Below are 17,789 nucleotides of genomic sequence, written 5' to 3' on the forward strand. Positions count from 1 at the left end.
GCTGAGGTGTGAACACCAAGGGAAGAGAAACTGCTTTTGTAGTTGGCTAGCCAGGCACAGAATTCCCACTACATTCATCTGACGAAGTGGCGATTCACCCATGAAAGCTTATGCTCCTGGATGTCTGTTAGTCTATAAGGTGCCACAGGACTCTTGTCTCTTTTTTTAGATCCTGACTAACACAGCTGCCCCTGTGATACTCAAAAAGACAGTGTCCCCTGGTGGGTGTAAATCACTGACCTCTCTCCTCTCTGAGCACTGACTGCCGCTCTTTTCCTTGCCTCTCAGTATGTGCAGATGGGACCTTTCCCTCCAGTGCTGGAGGATTCGCCCTTCTCATCTACCATTGTCTCAAGCAGCACAGCGGGTGGGAATCTTAAATGTACCAAGGTGACTTAGGAGCAGAAACCCTCCCAGACCTTGCATTCAGTTGGCACTTGCCCCTCACTCAACAGGATTAAAACTCCTGCAGGGAGACCGCTGGGCCACATCCCAGCTGGGCATGAGCAAAGTGAAAAAAAAACATGGAAATGCTGAGAATTGAACACAGAACCTTATACATGCAAAGCATATGTTCTACCACTGAGCTACATCCCTAGATGAGTTGCATGTTGCACTCAGAGCTGTCCTATTTCCAGAGCATCCAGTGGCCTAAGAGCAGCATGGGGGACACATTCCCTTTTCTGAGGCCAAACCTGCTGTCCTGGAGGCTGCTGGTTCTTAGGGTCACTTTTCAGCAGGGCCAGATTCTATGTGTGGGGCAGAGAGAGTGGGTGCCCTGGACTCAGGGTGCAGAGATACACTAAGCCCTCTCCCCTGCATTGGGTGGGGGGTGCGGCCACCTCCTGCTGGAAGGTAATGGGAGGGGAGGGGCGCTGTGAGTTGCTCAACACCTGACTCTGGTGGCAGCAGTGGTGTGGGAAGCTCCAGGTATTTCTAGGATCTGCTCTTTCCACCTGCCTGTGAAGTCCAGCTTTCCCCAGCACATTCACTATGGTGCAATTGGGTCACTGTTTCCATGGCTGAACAGCAAAGAATCACTCCCAGTTTCCCTTCTAGCTGCAGCAGGATTAGCCTGTGTCAGTGGTTAATGAGGTGGATCTAGTTGTAGATTGTTATTCATTCCCCACCTTGACAATTCACACAGTCCCTTTCCTATTCAAATCCCCAGCATCTTGGTAGCAGGGGTTGGGTCCTGAGATTTTGAGGGTCCTTTTTACCGTCCACCTGGAGTGAACTCAGCTTTTCCCGCATCCCAGACAATCCATGAAATAACAACAGGGGCATAAAGTAAGAGGGGAGGGAACATCTCACTGCCAGGGCTGGATGTGCCCAGGGCCCCCTGCCTGTCCATTGTTTCCATGGAATTTGGCCCCCTGCGTTGCACAAGGGACGGAGAAAGATCTTGCTGTTCCTGTGGCTGTGCAAGGAAAATTGTGTTTCTGTATGAAAGAGAGGAGGGAAATGGCCCCATGATGGGACAATATCCTCAGGATTAAGCCCTAAGGACTCAGGCTGAGAACTGATAGAACTCCACTCATCTGGGATTTAACAAATTGTCTTCCATGGAGCAGGGCCAGTTCCAGTGTTTTTGCCACTCCAAGCGGAAAAAAAAAAATAAAAAAGCTGCAATCAGCGGCAGCTCTACCTCTGCCACTTTTGGCAGTGAGTCTTTCCCTCCAAGAGGGACTCAGAGGGCCAAATTGCCACAGAAGCCTCCCCATTCCATTGGCCATCCCAGGTACCTGCTTGCTGCGCTAGTGCCTGGAGCCAGCCCTGCCATGGAGACGCTGGGATGATGGGGGAATCAGGAAAAAGACACAGATTTGTTTACATTGCAAGTGAAGAATAACTGAAGCTTTTTTGGTTTAAAGCCACTTTTCCCTGACTGGGAATTGAACCCAGGCCTTGGCAGTGAAAGGGCCAAATCCTAACCACTAGACCACCAGGGAGCAATGATATACTTTTTCTTCTCACTTATGCTACACTTTCTTAGACTATTTTCTATCCACTTTCTGAAACCACTCCATTGTCTGCTCCCTGAGGGGATAGGAGCAGAGTGCAGGAATCCCTGTGCTCAGGGGCACAATCTGAGCCCAACCCAAGTCACTGAAACAAACTCAAATGATGCTTCCTCCAGCAGGACCACAGAGCCACACAAAAAAACTCCATGAGGAACAATCCTCCTCTGCCTTCATTTACCCCATCGCAACTCTCTCAGCAGCCGACTCTTGTGGGAAGAACTGAGCTGATAGGAGCTCTGGCATAGAGACCAAGGGAGGGGTGTTGCTACCGCTTGATGTGATCTGATCACGTTCTCACTCTGTGTAATGGGGCTCTGAGCTTTGCCATCTTGTGAGTTCTGAGTGCTGAGCCCCCCAGACCCTTCTGCTGGGAGCATGGTGATTGCATAACAGCTGCAAGCCCCTTTCCTGTCTCCTTGTCTTCCTCGGCTTCCCCAGACCTTTCCCACAAATGGTTCTATCAGGTGCTGGAGGGATCTAAGCACCTGCAGGTTTCCCTCACCCACCTCTTAAGGCAAACAGAGATTCCCTTCTCTGACACTCCTGAGCCTGGGCTTCTTTTGAGTTTTTCCCCAGGAGACCTGATGGCCTGTGAAAATGTGTGTGTGGCACATGGGGAACTCAAACTCAGACTCTCCCCCAGTAGATGAGTCCAACAGCACCTCCCCTTGGTGGGAGAATCCTAAATTCCACCCTCTCACCCTGGTTATTCTGACCAGCTGATGGCGGCAGCATACTAAATCAACGCAAGCTCTCTGGGCTAGAAAGCAGCATCTAACCAGCCTTGTGACAGCTCCGGTTTGCTAGCTGGAGACATAACAAACCAGGAAAGAAGGCAAATGTCAGACAGGGAACCTCAGTTCACAAATAAACACCCTCAGGCTCCTTCTACACTGCGACTGGGCAGTTGACTGACTTTAAATCTAGCTAGCTCAGTTGGTAGAGCATGATGATCTTAATCCCATCATCATAAATCCAAGGCCCATGGAGGGTGGTAGCGACAGCCCTTAGGGTGTCACTCTTCTGCTAATAGTCACAGATCAAAATGAAACAAACTCTCTATGCTCTTCGGCAGGTCATGTTTCTTCCTCTCTCTGAGCTTCAGTCAAACATGAAGAGAGACCAAACTGACATTTGCATCCTCTGTTAAGAGAGTATTTTCTCCTCTTCCATTCTACCTCAGGCAAGAAGAGGGGATAATGAACCATTTTACAGATGTCTGCAAAGAGAAAAGTTTGGTCATTATTAATAGGACGATGATCAATTGTTCTCCATGTCCACTGACAGTAGGACAAGAAGTAATGGGCTTAATTTGCAGCCAGGGAGATTCACGTTAGATGTTGGGAACAGCTTTCTAACTCTGAGGGTAGTTAAGCTCTGGAATAGGCTCTCAAGGGTGTCTGTGGAGTCACTGTCCTCGGATATTTTTAAGAACAGGTTAAACAAACCTCTGTCAAGGATACTCTACATATACTTGGTCCCATAGACAACCTGCTCTGGCTCTGGTTCTCTCCTTCTGCTCCCTGCCTGGGCCAACTGCTGTGGGCACTTGACCCCACATGGCCCCAATGCATCGTCTCTGCTTGGCCCTGCTTCAGCAGAGAGGGCTGGATTTCATGACCTCTCCAGGGCTCTTGCAGCCGTACAGCTCTATAATTCGATGCCATCGCAATACAATATAAACAACAACAAAAGTGGAAACACCCCAATCTAACATCTAACAATTCAGCGTGAACTGACATTCCACAGCACAAAGTGACAACACGTAGGAGTGCAAAGCCCGACAATTCAGCACCATATAAATGAACGCCCCATAGAGCAAAATGATGCACTGCAAAAGAGCTCAGCTCAAACCAACGCAACACAAGCCAGTGCAAAAACCATACAACATGAAACAATGCATCAGAGTGCAAAGTGACGCTGTGCAAAACAGCTCAGCGTGGGACAACGACACAGCACAAACCCACACAACAGAATCATATAGAAAGGTAGGGCAGGGAGGGACCCTGAGAGTCAGGACCAAGTCTCCCTAGGCCACCCCGACAGGTGTTTGAAGAACAAGGAAACAAAGGGCACCACAAACTTATGTTTTTTGGATGAGCAAAGAAAAGGGAGTAGCATTGTCCCCCTCGGGTAGCCCCTGTTCAATTCCAGGTCAGAAAACAAAACTCTTCTGCAAGAATATCCAAAAAATGTTGTGTTTCACTTCACTTCATAAGTACAGTTGTGTGGCAATTAAATGATGACTCTAAAGTTTCATAAAAGTGTGGGAAATACGGATGTATCTGAGGAAATGGCTTGGAATGAAGGAAGACAAAAACTGATGGGTCGAGAGAACAGGCCCTGTTTCCCCCTGGTTTGGAACTTCTCTCACAGCTACTGGAATAGAAAAGCTAAGCAAATGGTGTTCTATTGTTCCAAAGGAAATTGAAGTGAGGCCATTTTCTCTGGATAGAATTAATGGTAATATCAGGAGTGGGATGTGAAATCACATCTCTATGCAGAGACCAGAACAGCCAAGGGATTGGAAAAAAAATTTTTTATAACTAGCACTTTAGACCAGTCCACCATCCTGATACTACAAAGAATATGACTTATGAACCCTAGTTTTCATTAATAGTTGATGAACTCTTTAGGGCGGTCGAGATGGCACATCTCTTTCAACTCCTAGAGACCTTCTACAGCACAGCTGATTTTTAGACACACTCACCTGGCCCTAAAGTTACACATTTCCTGGAGCTCCATGAGTTCTGCGGTGTTGTAATCTCCCTGCTCACGTTTTAAGTGAACAAAAGATGGGTGCTGGCATTCTGAGAGAGTACTGGTGAACCTCAAAATCCTACCCTGGGGGCCAGACAGTTAAGCAAGCAGCACCCACAACCTCTACCATGATAGCATCCTGTCTGGGAATAATTCACTTACCAATAGCTGAGGTGTGAAATCCTCATTTCTTTGTTGTTCTATCACTGTAGTCCCCACTTTCCTATTACGTGTCTGTATAATCTCTGTCTGGTTCTGTGACTATTTCTGTCTGCTGTATAATTAATGTGTTGGGTGTAAACCAATTAAGGTGGTGGGGTATAATTGGTTAGATAATCATGTTACACTATATTAGGATTGGTTAGTTAAATTTCTGTAAAATGATTGGTTAGGGTATAGCTAAGCAGAACTCAAGTTTTACTATATAGTCTGCAGTCAATCAGGAAGTAAGGGGGGAATGGGAATGGGAATGGGGGTAGCGGTAGGGGTAGGGGAATTGGAATTATGTTTTGCTAAGGGGGGAAATAGGAACAGGGAAGGGGAACAGGGACACAGGCAAGTCTCTGTGGTGTCAGAGCTGGGAAGGGGGATACTGAGGAAGGAAACTGGAATCATTGCTTGCTGGAAGTTTACGCCAATAAACATTGAATTGTTTGCACCTTTGAACTTCGTGCATTGCTGCTCTCTGGTCACGTGAGAAGGACCAGGGAATGGGAAGGTGATGGGATAAACCCTCTAACAAGCACGTCTTTCAGGGTGTGAAAAACCCCAGAACCAGTATAATTAAGCTGACCTAAACCATAGTTAGATAGTTCTAAACAAAAGGAAAGATTGTTCTGTCAATGTAGCTATTACAGGGATGGAAAACCCCTCCAGTCACTGTAGCAGCTGTCTACTCTGCAGTGCTAGAGCAGTGTCACAGCAGCATTTTAAGTGCAGACAGCCTCAGAGTGAGACCAGATCTGGCTCCAGCATTAAGACAACAGTACTGACAACACACTAATGCCACCATAGTTAGCAGGATTCAAACCTGCGTGGGAAGACCCCAATTGATTTCTAGTCCATCACCTTAACCACTCGGCCACAACTACTTGATGTACAGCTACTGCACTACACAATGATTCTGTTCTCACAGAATTGTCACTTCAAATGGCTCAGACCAGCTTCCCCAGCACACTCACTGCTGTGCATTAGTGTAAGTGTGTCCATGGTGAACAGCAACAGTTCCTGCCCATTTCCCTTCCAGCTGGAGCATGATTAGTGTGTTTGTGGCTAACGACATTGCTATAGATTGTTGTTCATTCCCCACACTGACAATTCAGACAGTCCCTTTCCAATTCGAATCTCCACCATATCATTCCAATAGCCGGGGGCAGGATTTCTCTGGGGCACTGAAATGTTTCAGGGGATTGGTGTGTGAGCTCAGCCTTGCATTCCATCCCTGATCTTTCATGGACTAACAACAGCAGCAGAAAGAAAGAGCCGAGCCAATATCTCCCTGGCAGGGATGCAGGTGACCACGTCCCCTCTGTCTGACCATTGCCATTGCAGGAGAGAAGGGTTCACTGCAATCGAATGCCCTGGCTCAGACAAGAGACACAGGGAGGTTTTACTGTTATTGGATCTGTGCAAAGGAAATTGTGCCTCTGTGTGAAATTGAGGAGGGAAATGAAACGTCCACATGGTGGCCCAGTGCCTTAAGGAATGTGGGCGATGGACTCTGGCTGAGGAATGATTTAACAGGAATTTGTATCAATGTATTGCCCTGATTAAAAGCTATGGCTGTAAGGTGCCACTGTTGTTAGTACTTGAACCTGCGTGGAGACACCCGAGTGGGTGTCAAGTCCGTTACCTTAACGAGGGGTAGTTGATTATTTTGTCAAGATCCAAATTTCTTGGTCAAGATCTAGTCAATGTCTAGATGACAGAGAAAATAATACACTGATGATAATAAGAAGAATTTAGAAATATTTACAGTTGCTATGGGCATAACTATGATGATTGTTTTATGTTTCACTCTTTATATCTGATACCACCATCACCTTTTCCTTTAGCCTTGTAGTTTGCCAAGGGTAAAACTAAACATCTCTTCAGATACAAGGGAGTGTTTGTGTTCATTCCTGTTAGCTACACAGCGGTTTGATGTAGCTGCTTTCAGTCCTCCGGCTCTGCCCTGATAAGTAACATTTCAGGGTGTCACTGAACTGAAGGAGGGAGATCATTTTTTGACAGATTACGCCTCCTCTTAAAGGTGTTTGTCTGGCTGGCAGCCCTGGTTCCCAGGTCTCTCCTGAGGGAAGAAAGTTTCTGTGCAAAATACTAAAACTTTTAACAGAGAGGAGGGAAAGGCGACGACCACATGGTGGGGCCAGTATGTACCACAACATGGTTCTTTTATGTGGGATGACTCTGAACATTGACTGATCTCCACTCCCTTGGATTTGAAGAGATGTTTAGTTGTGCACTTAGGAACCTATAAGGCTGAAGCAATTTTATGGGTGGTGACACTACGATTGAAGGGTTTTTTAATGTTGTAGAAATTGTTAAAAACACTTATCTTAAACTGGAACTGCCGTTATTAAAGGCTGGTTTCCCCACGTCAGTTCCATAAGCTCTCCTAGAAACACCCTGGGTTCTCTCCTGCCTCGGTGGGAACTAGAGGGAATCGTCACCGGCTGCCCTTGGCTCTAGGCTGATTTTTCTGGGGAGGGGACGTGGAATTGATTTGTTCGCTGTAGAGAAGGAAGCCGGGCCAGTTCTCAGGGAACCAGAACTCCAAGCATCTTCCCAGCCCAACCCAGGCTGCTGCCCCGTCCCAGTCTCTGTTCCTCTGGGAGCCCTCCATGTTTGACTCTAGAGCAGGCTGGGAGCAGCAGCTGAGGCAGAGGACAGCCTGGGCCAGGCAGATAAGGAGTTTAGCAAGCAAAAAATGTAAAACGGCAGTGGATTATTACCTTGGAGTTGATGGCATTTCTCCATTGGTCTGTCTGCCTTGGAGCAGGGACAATAACACGTCCTGCTGCATTCGTTATTTCAAGAGGCAGTTTAGGATTTTCATTCTCACACACAGTGCACAAAGCAGGACTCAACCTTTGGCATAAACTAACAAGCTGCTCACAGATTCTGACAGCCACAATGAGCGTTCGGGTGAGAGCTCAGACCTGCCCCTGTCCCAGAGGGAGAGTGTCATCTGTGTGGGGACTGGAGCAGTGACCTACCCGCTGCTATCTCCCAAACTTTCAGTAACTCTATTATCAGTGCCTGTGAGTGTTATTTAAACCATAAGAAAAACCACACTGGGCTAGACCAAAGGCCCATCTAGCTCTGAATCCTCTCTTCTAACAGTAGCCAATAGCAGGTGCCCCAACAACCAGTCAGCAAGGCACCACCAGGAGTTGAACCCAGGATCTCCTGTTTACAAAACAGATGCTTTAGCCAGCTAACCCATGGGCGGCTAAAACACAGTGTTTGCCCACACCTGACTCCCTGCCATCACCACTGGGGCCTGACAAGCTTTGCTTGTATTTGGATTCTGCAAAGCAGAGGAGCAGGTGACGTTTTCCTTACAAGTTGTTTGTGAGTGAATCTTTGGCCAGGTCTGCACTACAAAGTTGTTTCAGCAGAATTATGTTGCTCAGGTGTGTGAAAAACACACAACAGTACCTCAGTCGGCAGCTTGTGGCTGGTGCACACACTGCAATGCCACGTCTGGCGACAAAACTGCCCTGTTTTGCTGACAAAATAAAACAACTTCGATGAGAGGTCTAGAGCTTTTTGAAGCAAACTTGAAGTGACAGAGTAGACGCTGCTGTTCATTATATCACCATAACTGGACTCCTCCAGTATCCCACAATGCTCGCCGTGAACTCGCCTGCCCTGCATTCCTGCTACAGAGCCATGGGCCCCTCCCCTTTCATTGCTCTGGGAAGTTCTGACAGCTGAGCCTGCTGCTCTGCTCCGGCAGCCAGGAGCAAATCACTGCCGTGGAATGCTGCTCTCTCCTGCACTGCGAACACAGAGCAGATGGCGGGAGCTTCCTTACAGTGTGGGGGAGCCACTGGCACCCGAACTGTGACACGCCCAGGACATCCATTCCCTCGAGGAGGCTCTTACCTTCTAAACAGGGACGGCTGTTTTCTAGTAAAATCACTAAAAGGGAAGGAGAAAACTCAAAAGAGGTTCCTCCTGGTGCTCACATACGTGATCCCAAATACTCTCTCAGTCCTCAGAGAGAGACCTGGAGATGGAGACTTGCTGAAGCAAAGCCACAGGGGTCTCTGAGGTTTCCTTGGTTCCTCGCCCCTGTCCTGCCTGGCTGATGTCAGCATCTTTCTGTGAGGTCATCACCTCCCCACCACCTTTGACCAATAGTCTGAGGTCCTGCAAAAGGCCTTTGTGATGTCACTGCCACACCCCTCCCTTGCTGTGCTAATGTCCTGCCCCTGCCCAGGCACTTTGGAGGTTTGAGCTACTCCTTAGGCAGGGTGATGACACTGGGTGATCGGCTGTTTGGGAAAACAAGAGTCTGTCTTTTTGCCAGGGAAAGGAGAAACTTGGCCAGCAGCAGGGGGTGCAGAACATCACCCTAGCGTGGGGGTGACAGCGCCTCTGGGATCCTGAAATCCCAGCACTTTACACACCTTCATGGAGCCTCCCAACCCCCCTGGGCTGTTGGAACTGCGACCCCAACCCTACTGATGAGAAACAGGCCTGGGGAGGGGAAGCTACTGGCTCAGGGTCACACCAAGTGTCAGAAGGATGGATGGGACCCAGCAGTCCTTCTTTCCAGGCCCCTTTGCTAACCACTGCTGCACACTCCCTCTCACAGCTGGCAATTACAAGCAGGCCCTCATGGCCGCTCCCCCTGCCTTTGAGAGGGAGTGTGCTCTGCTGGAGTTAATGGAGCAGGGGACTGGGAGTCAAGACTCCTGAGTTTCATTGATGGGGATTTCATACTTTCTCGCTATTGGAAATTGCTGGGAGAATCCCCCAGCCAAAGCTGCTCTGACAGTGCTAAGTAACAACTGACCATTCAAGGGCGAGCGCACTGTCCAGGAAGAGGAGTGTTTGGCTCTGGGGTTTCACTTCATCCCAGTTTAGAGAGTGGGGCCCAGCTATGGAGTTTGGCTCAAGAAGACCAATTCTCCAATTTGTTAAAGGCGTTTTGAATTCCAGTCCTGTGCTCCAAAGTGCTTGGTGTCATTTGCAAATTTTAGAAGCATGCTCTCCACTCCATTTTCCAAATCAGTAATGAAAATATTGAATAGTACCCGACCCTGGACTGATCCCTGCCGGATCCACTAGGTACACCCTCTCTGTTGGACAGCCAGACATGGAGAAGTGCTCTTGGAATCTAAGCTTTCAACAGCTCTGCACCCACATCACACTGATTGCATCTAGACCACATTTCCCTCGTTTACTTGTGAGAATGTCCTACGGGACTCTGTCAAAAGCCTTAATAACACCGAGCTAGATCCCATCTACTGTTTACCGGCCTCTGCTAGGCCCGGAGCCCTGCCAAAGAAGGAAAGAGGATTGGTTTGGAATGATTTGTTCTTGACAAATCCACGCTCACTAATCCTAAGTACCAAAGTATCCTGTAGATGCTACTGACAAACTGATTGTTTAAGAATGTATTCCAGTATCTCTCAAGCTATGGAAGTAAGGCTAGCTAGTCTGTAAGTCTCAGGGGTCTCTTTGTTCCCCTTTCTAAGATAGGTCCTGTCCCGTTCATGGATGGGAAGATGTTCTTTTTCAGGTATCTCAGAGGAGACCTGGGGCACAACACCTGGTTTGTTTAGGCCACAAAAACAGAGGCAGGAACCTCTTCTCTCCTGCTGGCAAGGAACCCCAGGTACCTAAGAGACAGGGACTCACATCCCTGAATGGACTTAAAAAAGGCAGTGGTTAAAAAGTTTGGTCCCGACCATTTCTTGTTTCCACAGACTAGACCTTTTAGCAAACTTTAGAATTCCTTGGTGCTAAACACCGTGAAACTCCCCTTTCTCCTTCACAGAGGGTTTTAATGCCCCTTATCTCACTCAAGCTCATGACTGCCCAGAGTTTGAGAATTGTCCCTGTTCCCATTGGACAGATGGGGAGGAGCCTGAGGTACAGAGAAGGGAAGTGACCTACCCAAGGGCCTACACAGCAAGGCGGTGGCAGAGTCAGAAAGAGAAGCCACCAGTCCTGACTCCTGTTCTAACAAACAGCAAACCCCCCCAGAGGCAGGGATAGAGCCCAGGAATCGAGATGGTGGGGAAATTTCATTGAAACCATTTTTGTCAGAAAATCCCCTTCAGACTAAACCAGTTTGTTTCTCGAAATCAAAACAAGTGGGATGAAAGTTCTTTGCAAAAATATTTTGTTGCAAAACAAAAGCATCTCCTGTTTGTCAGAGTGTGTTAAATTGTCTCGTCGCACACAAAGAGGAGACACTTAGATCACAAACATTAGCTAAGATGCTTCGATCTGAGCTAAGTAGTTGATGCTCTTAATTTCAAAATAAAAAAATACAAATATAATAGACTATTTCAGCTAGTCTATTATGTCATAATCTGCTCTGAGTAAATGTGATAGGATACCTCATATTATGCACTAGAAGGTGCTAGGACAGCAGGAATTAAAAAGTTGAGGACAATGCCTTATCACCCACAAGGTGAACCTCAACCCGAAAGTTTCAACCAAACCCTATTAGATATGTTAGGGACTTTGCGGCCAGAGCAGAAGGCAACCGGAAGCCAACATGTCGCATTTCTGGGGCACGCCTACAACGCCACAAAGAACGATGCTACGGGAGTCACCCCATATCTCTTGATGTTTGGGCGAGAAGCAAGACTACCCATATACCTGTGCTTTGGTGTATCAGAGGATGGCGACAGCTATGAAACTCATCAGCAATATGTATCCCGACTACGAGAAAAGCTGCGGGATGCTTATCACTTAGCTATATCTGCAGCCTGGAAGTACACAGACTGCAACAAACATCAACATGATGCTAGGGTGTGTCTGCAAGATGGAAGGCAATACCTTACTTGCTGATGGAAAAGCTAGACCTGCCGGTCTACAAGATCAAACCTGAAGAGGGTCCAGAGCAGACAAAGACCGTTCATAGAAACCTTTTGCTCCCTGTGGGGGAATTGGTAGGCACCCCTTATGAGATGGGCCACAAGAGGGCAACTGGGCAGAACGAAGGTGCTGTACCAAAGCCGCCTTCCAACGTGACAGATGGCCCCCTGCAGCTAACCTACACCTACTCAGCACATCTGAGAGTGAGTCTGAGGAGGAAGACACAACAGTGGTGTAACCTGGGATGAAGACAAGACTTCAGTCTCGATAAGCTGAATCAAAAGAGAGCACCTCCTCTTTCACCCTAAACCCCATGGCAGAAGTATTTAGGCCCATTCCTGACACTCCTGAGCCACTGGTGGGACCCCCGTGTGATGACATACACAGGTTATTGGACAGTGGTGACATACAGATGGAGGATGTCCTGAGCACCTTTGACCCTCCACTGTTAGAACTAGAAATGCAGGGGCCTATGCCAGTATCTGAGGGGACCTCACGGGAAACCTCTCCATCCATCACTCAAGAGGATGTCCCCCCTATCACATCAACAGGGATTCTCAATAGGCGAGACAGGGTAATAAGACCAGTGAAACGGTTAACTTACGATGCACCTGGGGTGACTAGTGAAGAGCCAATACATTTAGCACACAGGTTTGTGGAAGCTAAAGTGGGCTATCTGAGGCCCTTTGGAGGTGACCAGTGAGTTGGTATATTAGGGAATGTGATTTGTCGGGACGACAAATTCTCGACTGGGGGGAGGAAGTGAGCAGAGTCAGGATGAGCTCTACCCTGACATCTGGTGGTGAACTATGGGGAGTGTGGAAAGAATTTCAGGGAGTGTGGAAAGGAATTTCAGGGGTTTGCATTGGCACACCCACCCTGCCTAGCATAGCCCATGGCAGCCTGAGATGGTTATTTTGACAGCTCTAAGATCCCCAATTTCTTCACTACTGGGGCAGGAGGAATAAAGTGTTGTCACCCTGATTACGTGAATGAGGAACTGTGAGACTGCTTTATGACAGAAAGTCTCAACATCAATTAAGTAGCACTCGCTACACAAGGGACATGGATGCCAAAACCCAGTGAATTGAGAGAGGTTGGGGATAGGTATGGGGCACCTTTGAGTGCCTGGCATACCAATTGCACCTCCTTCTCTCTGGAACCTAGCTCGAGGCTGCTGAGCTGAATTCACTTTGCACCAGCACTGGGGCTCCACTACTACAAGCTGAAATCAGTAAGAGCTGAGATCACTGAGTGCTGTGTTAACTAGTGGGGGAGCTTAAGAGATATATTGCTAAGTGGCTGGCAGAGCAGTTTGCAGGATGGTTGGAGTGGCCTAGTGCAGCAGAGAAGAACTGAGCAATGTGTGGGGACAGCTGGAGTAGTTCATGGGATGGCTGGTGGAGTGGAGCATATGGTGGACCGGAGCAGTGTGTGGAATGGTTGGAGCAGCTTGTTGAACAGCAAGTGGAGCAGAGCAGTTTGCAGGATGGTTGGAGTGGCCTAGTGCAGCAGAGAAGAACTGAGCAATGTGTAGGGCCAGCTGGAGTAGTTCATGGGACGGCTGGTGGAGTGGAGCATATGGTAGAGCAGCTTGTGGAACAGCAAGTGGAGCAGAGCAGTTTGCGGGGATGGCTGGAGGAGCAGAGCAGAGCTGATCGTGGTGAAGGCTGCAGCAGATCTCCACGGAGAGGCGGGGCAGTCGGCCTCGGCCCACGTAAGGTGCCCCTTTTACACCCTGTGTACCCCCCCATTTCCACCCAGGCTGGGGGTGGGGCAGAACCCTGTAGATGAACTTTTGAACTCTGAGGTGATTTGGATTTTAGACATTGCCAAATGTACTTCGAGGTGGGGTTTTTTTGCTCATGGTTTATGTTATCCTGTTTGTGGTGTTTCTCCAATAGGATGCTGCATTGTTTCTCTCCTTTATTAAAAGGATTTTGCTACACTCGGACTTCGTGCTTGCGAGTGGGGAAGTATTGCCTCCTAGAGGCACCCGGGGGGGTGGTATGTAATTGTCCCAGGTCACTGGGTGGGGGCTCGAGCCGGTTATGCATTGTGTTATTGAAACTGAACCCCTGGATACTGAACCCGGCCCTTGTTGCTGCCAACTCAGAGGGGCAGAAGGGTTACATTAGTGACACTCTCCAATGGATCCCCGCACTTCAACCACCGTGAGGTAGGTAGGAGCGGATCATTATTATCCCTATTTGAAAGAGGGAGAAGCTAAGGCTGAGAAAGAAGAATTGACTTGTCTTAGGTCACACAGCCAGTCACTGGCAGAGTTAGGAATAGGACCCAAGAGGGAATAGGACCCCTGATTCACAAACTAACCATCGGATCTTGAATTTCATACATTGAACAACCTGAATGAAATGTTCTCGAATGAGCTGCATACCAACAACAATGCATACTAATTATTCAGCAAGTATTTTAGGAGAACTGCAATGTTAGAGAGAATCATGAACTGATCAGAGACCATTAATGCAGAGAAGCAGCAAAATTCATCAAACATATAAGTGGTTATGACTTATTTACTTGGTCTTAAAAGAGAACAACAAGGACTTGAGTCTCCTCCCTGTCAATAACCCCCTGCTCAGCCAGTCAGGGTAGAGACTGAGGACGGGAGGCCGAGGGTTCTCACCAGAGAGCCCAAAGGATGGCCCAGGTCACCGGTGGGGATCACTACCCGAGCACTATTTCAGCCCCACATTTTTGGGTGGATGTCCCACAGTGGGAGCTGCAGAGCACTCCCCCGCAACACACAAACACGCACACACACACCTCACTCTTGGTGTTGGGAGGGGAACAGGTGAAAGGACACTAGAAGCAAGAGACAAAGAGAAAGGAGGAAGGCATGGATGGAGAAAAAGGTGAAACAAAAAGGACAAACCCTAATGTCCCCAGTGACTCTGAGGGACAAAATCCCAGGTGCAGAATAAAATTCTGCCTCCTTAAGCTCGTGTTTTCCATGCCTAGAATTCAACTGTCACCTGATGGATCAGACTGAACAGGTTTCAAACCTTGAGGAAGCTCTTACCTTCTAAACAGGGACGGTTGTTTTCTAGTAAAATCACTAAAAGGTGTCATAAACAGATAGTTAAGGGTTAATAGAACAGGAGTACTTCATGTCTCTTTTGCCTGTAAAGGGTTAACAAGCTCAGTGAGCCTGGCTGTCACCTGACCAGAAGACCAATCAGGGGACAGGACACTTTCAAATCTTGAGGGAGGGAAGTCTTCGTGTGTGCTGTTAGTGTTTGGTTCTTGTTCACTCTGGGGGCTCAGAGGGACCAGATGTGCAACCAGGTTTCTCTCCAATCTCTCTGATACAGTCTCTTCTGGTCAATTCAGTAAGTACCAGTTAGAAAGACGGTTTAGTATTTTGTTTTCTTTATTTGCAAATGTGTATTTTGCTGAAAGGATTGTATCTCTGTTTGCTGCAGTTTGTATTTGTGCTGGGGGAATTCTCTCTGGTGTCTATAAGCTGAGACACCCTGTAACATTTTCCATCTTGATTTTACAGAGATAATTTTTACTTTTTTTCTTTCTTTAATTAAAAGTTTTTCCCTTTTAAAGAACCTGATTGTTTTTTCTATTCTTGTGTAAGACCCCAGAGGACGGGGTCTGGACTCACCAGGGAATTGGTGGGAGAAAGAAAAGAAGGGGGGAGGAAAAGCCTGATTTCTCTCTGTGTTAGGATCACTGTCTCTCTCTCAGGGAGAGTCTGGGAGGGAGGGAGGGTGAATTTCCTCTCTGTTTTTGGATTCAAGGAGTTTGAATCACAGTGATCTCCCAGTGTAACCCAGGGAGGGGTGAATCTGGGAAGAAGAAAGGAGGGAATTGGTTTATTTCCCTTTGTTTTGAGATCCAAGGGGTTTGGGGTCTTGGGGTCCCCAGGGAAGGGTTTGGGGGTCAGAAAGTGTCCCAAAACACTATATTTTTGGGGGTGGCAGCTCTACCATTTCTAAGCTAGTAATTAAGCTTAGGGGGGTTTATGCAGGTACCCCATCTTTTGGACACTAAGGTTCAGAGTGGGGAATCATACCTTGACAAAAGGGAAGGAGAAAATTTAAAAGAGGTTCCTCCTGGCACTCACATCCGTGGACCCGAATACTCTCTCAGTCCTCAAAGAGAGACCTGGAGAAGGAGACTTGCTGAAGCAAAGCCACAGGGGTCTCTGAGGTTTCCCTGGCCCTTCGCCCCTGTCCTGCCTGGCTGATGTCAGCATCTCTCTGTGAGGTCACCACCTCCCCACCACCTTTGACCAATATTCTGAGGTCCTGCAAAAGGCCTTTGTGATGTCACTGCCACACCCCTCCCTTGCTGTGCTAATGTCCTGCCCCTGGCCAGGCACTTTGGAGGTTTGAGCTACTCCCTGTGGATCACCCCACTCAAGGAGCATTCGTTCTAGGAAGCAAGCTGGCTAGACAGGAAAACATCAGACACTGCTCTCAATGCTACACTGTTTTCTCAGACATTAGTCAACTTTATGGCCAGAAGAGACCATTACAGTATCTAATCTGATCCCCTGCATATCACAGGCCTCCTGTATGACACAAGAGCTACTTTGGGGGCAAACATATTCCAGAAGGCATCTAGTCTTCATTAAATGACATCAGGAAATGGCAAATCCACCACTTTCCTTGGTAGCTTGTTCCTGTGGTGAATCATCCTCGCTGTTGACTATTTATGCCTTATTTGTAATATGAACCCTTGCTCTGGCTCCCAGCCCCTCTACAAGAGTTGCAGCTGTCTGGAAGTGCTGCCTTCCATGCCTTTCTCATTCACACCTCATTCATTCAACAGGGCAACTGATTACCAAGTGGAGGGAAGATCTTATTCTACTTCTAGCAAAAAGACATTTTTCTTTTACTTTAATTATACTACCTTAGGGCTCGCTATAACATACTACCAAGGTTCAATGCAAAGTGATATACAAGTTATACAAAAATAGATAATGCAGAGATGTATCTACAACTGCATTGATTGACTGCTGTGTGCAGTAATATAGTGATCCCTGGGTCTTTGAATGAGGCTTTATACTTCGAGGGGGGGGGCGAGCTGGGGTGAGCAGCAAGTCGGAGGCGGGCGAGTGGGCAAAGAGGCGAGCAGTGAGGCAGCAGGGATTCTAGGGGCGGGCATGGGGGTTTCTGGCAGGGGAGAGAGGAGGTGAAAAGAGGTGAGTGGGGCACTGACTAGGAGGGACGCAGCAAGCCAGCGGGGGGTTAGGGAGTGAAGAGGGATGTGATGGTGGGGTTGAGAGGGGAGGGGGTGGGTCCTATTTTACTGCTGTGATCTGGTCACCCTAAGCGCGCTGTTTCTTTCCCCCACTACAGGCTTCCACACACAGTCAGTGCCTTGCTAGTGGGCCATACACCGTGAGAGATCTCTTCTCTTTGTGTGTGACTGTGAGCGTTTCCCTTGTGCGTGAATTTATTCAATAAAATCTTGAGCTTCATAATGGCTACCACGAGTGAAAAGAAAAAGAGAAAAAGAGAATCAGAGCACAGCGTCTTCAACACTGAATGGACGAAGAAATACGTACATACTGAGAATGATACAGTTACTAAAGTAAGCTTTCAAATGTCTAAAGAAATTGCTGCTGTTGGGAAATGCTTCACAGAAGGTGAGTTTTTAAAAAAGTGTATCTTGATTGCTGTATCTGAGTTATGTCCAGAAAAGAGGAAAATATTTGAGAATGTCAGTCTAGCACGCATGACTGTACAGAGAAGAATAGCTGACATTTCTACCAATCTAAGTGATCAGTTAAAGCAGAGAGTCAGTGAATTCTGCTTTTACTCCCTAGCTAGGGATGAAAGCTCCAATTTAAAAGACACCGCCCAACTTCTTATTTTTATTAGAGATATTGATAATAACTTTGAAATTACTGAAGAACTTGCTGGCATGTGCTCCATGACAGGTCACACAACCGGAAAA

At 47.7% G+C, this 17,789-nt stretch overlaps 1 long non-coding RNA gene and 2 other non-coding genes across 3 annotated transcripts in view; 1 reads left to right on the forward strand and 2 right to left on the reverse strand.

Moving 5' to 3' along the window:
* The window catches only part of LOC127041354 (uncharacterized), a 116,803-nt gene extending 100,515 nt beyond the window's left edge, over positions 1 to 16,288 (forward strand). Inside the window, exons 2-3 of the long non-coding RNA XR_007771638.1 lie at positions 9,124 to 9,161; positions 16,130 to 16,288. This is a non-coding gene — a long non-coding RNA (uncharacterized LOC127041354). The remainder of the gene's footprint in view (positions 1 to 9,123; positions 9,162 to 16,129) is intronic.
* Positions 1,881 to 1,952, reverse strand: TRNAE-UUC (transfer RNA glutamic acid (anticodon UUC)). Its single transcript has one exon. It is a non-coding gene; the product is annotated as a tRNA-Glu (tRNA).
* Positions 5,794 to 5,875, reverse strand: TRNAS-AGA (transfer RNA serine (anticodon AGA)). The gene has a single exon. It is a non-coding gene; the product is annotated as a tRNA-Ser (tRNA).
* Positions 16,289 to 17,789: the final 1,501 nt, after the last annotated feature.

The sequence above is a fragment of the Gopherus flavomarginatus genome, assembly GCF_025201925.1.
Source record: "Gopherus flavomarginatus isolate rGopFla2 chromosome 13 unlocalized genomic scaffold, rGopFla2.mat.asm SUPER_13_unloc_2, whole genome shotgun sequence".
Taxonomy (NCBI): domain Eukaryota; kingdom Metazoa; phylum Chordata; order Testudines; family Testudinidae; genus Gopherus; species Gopherus flavomarginatus.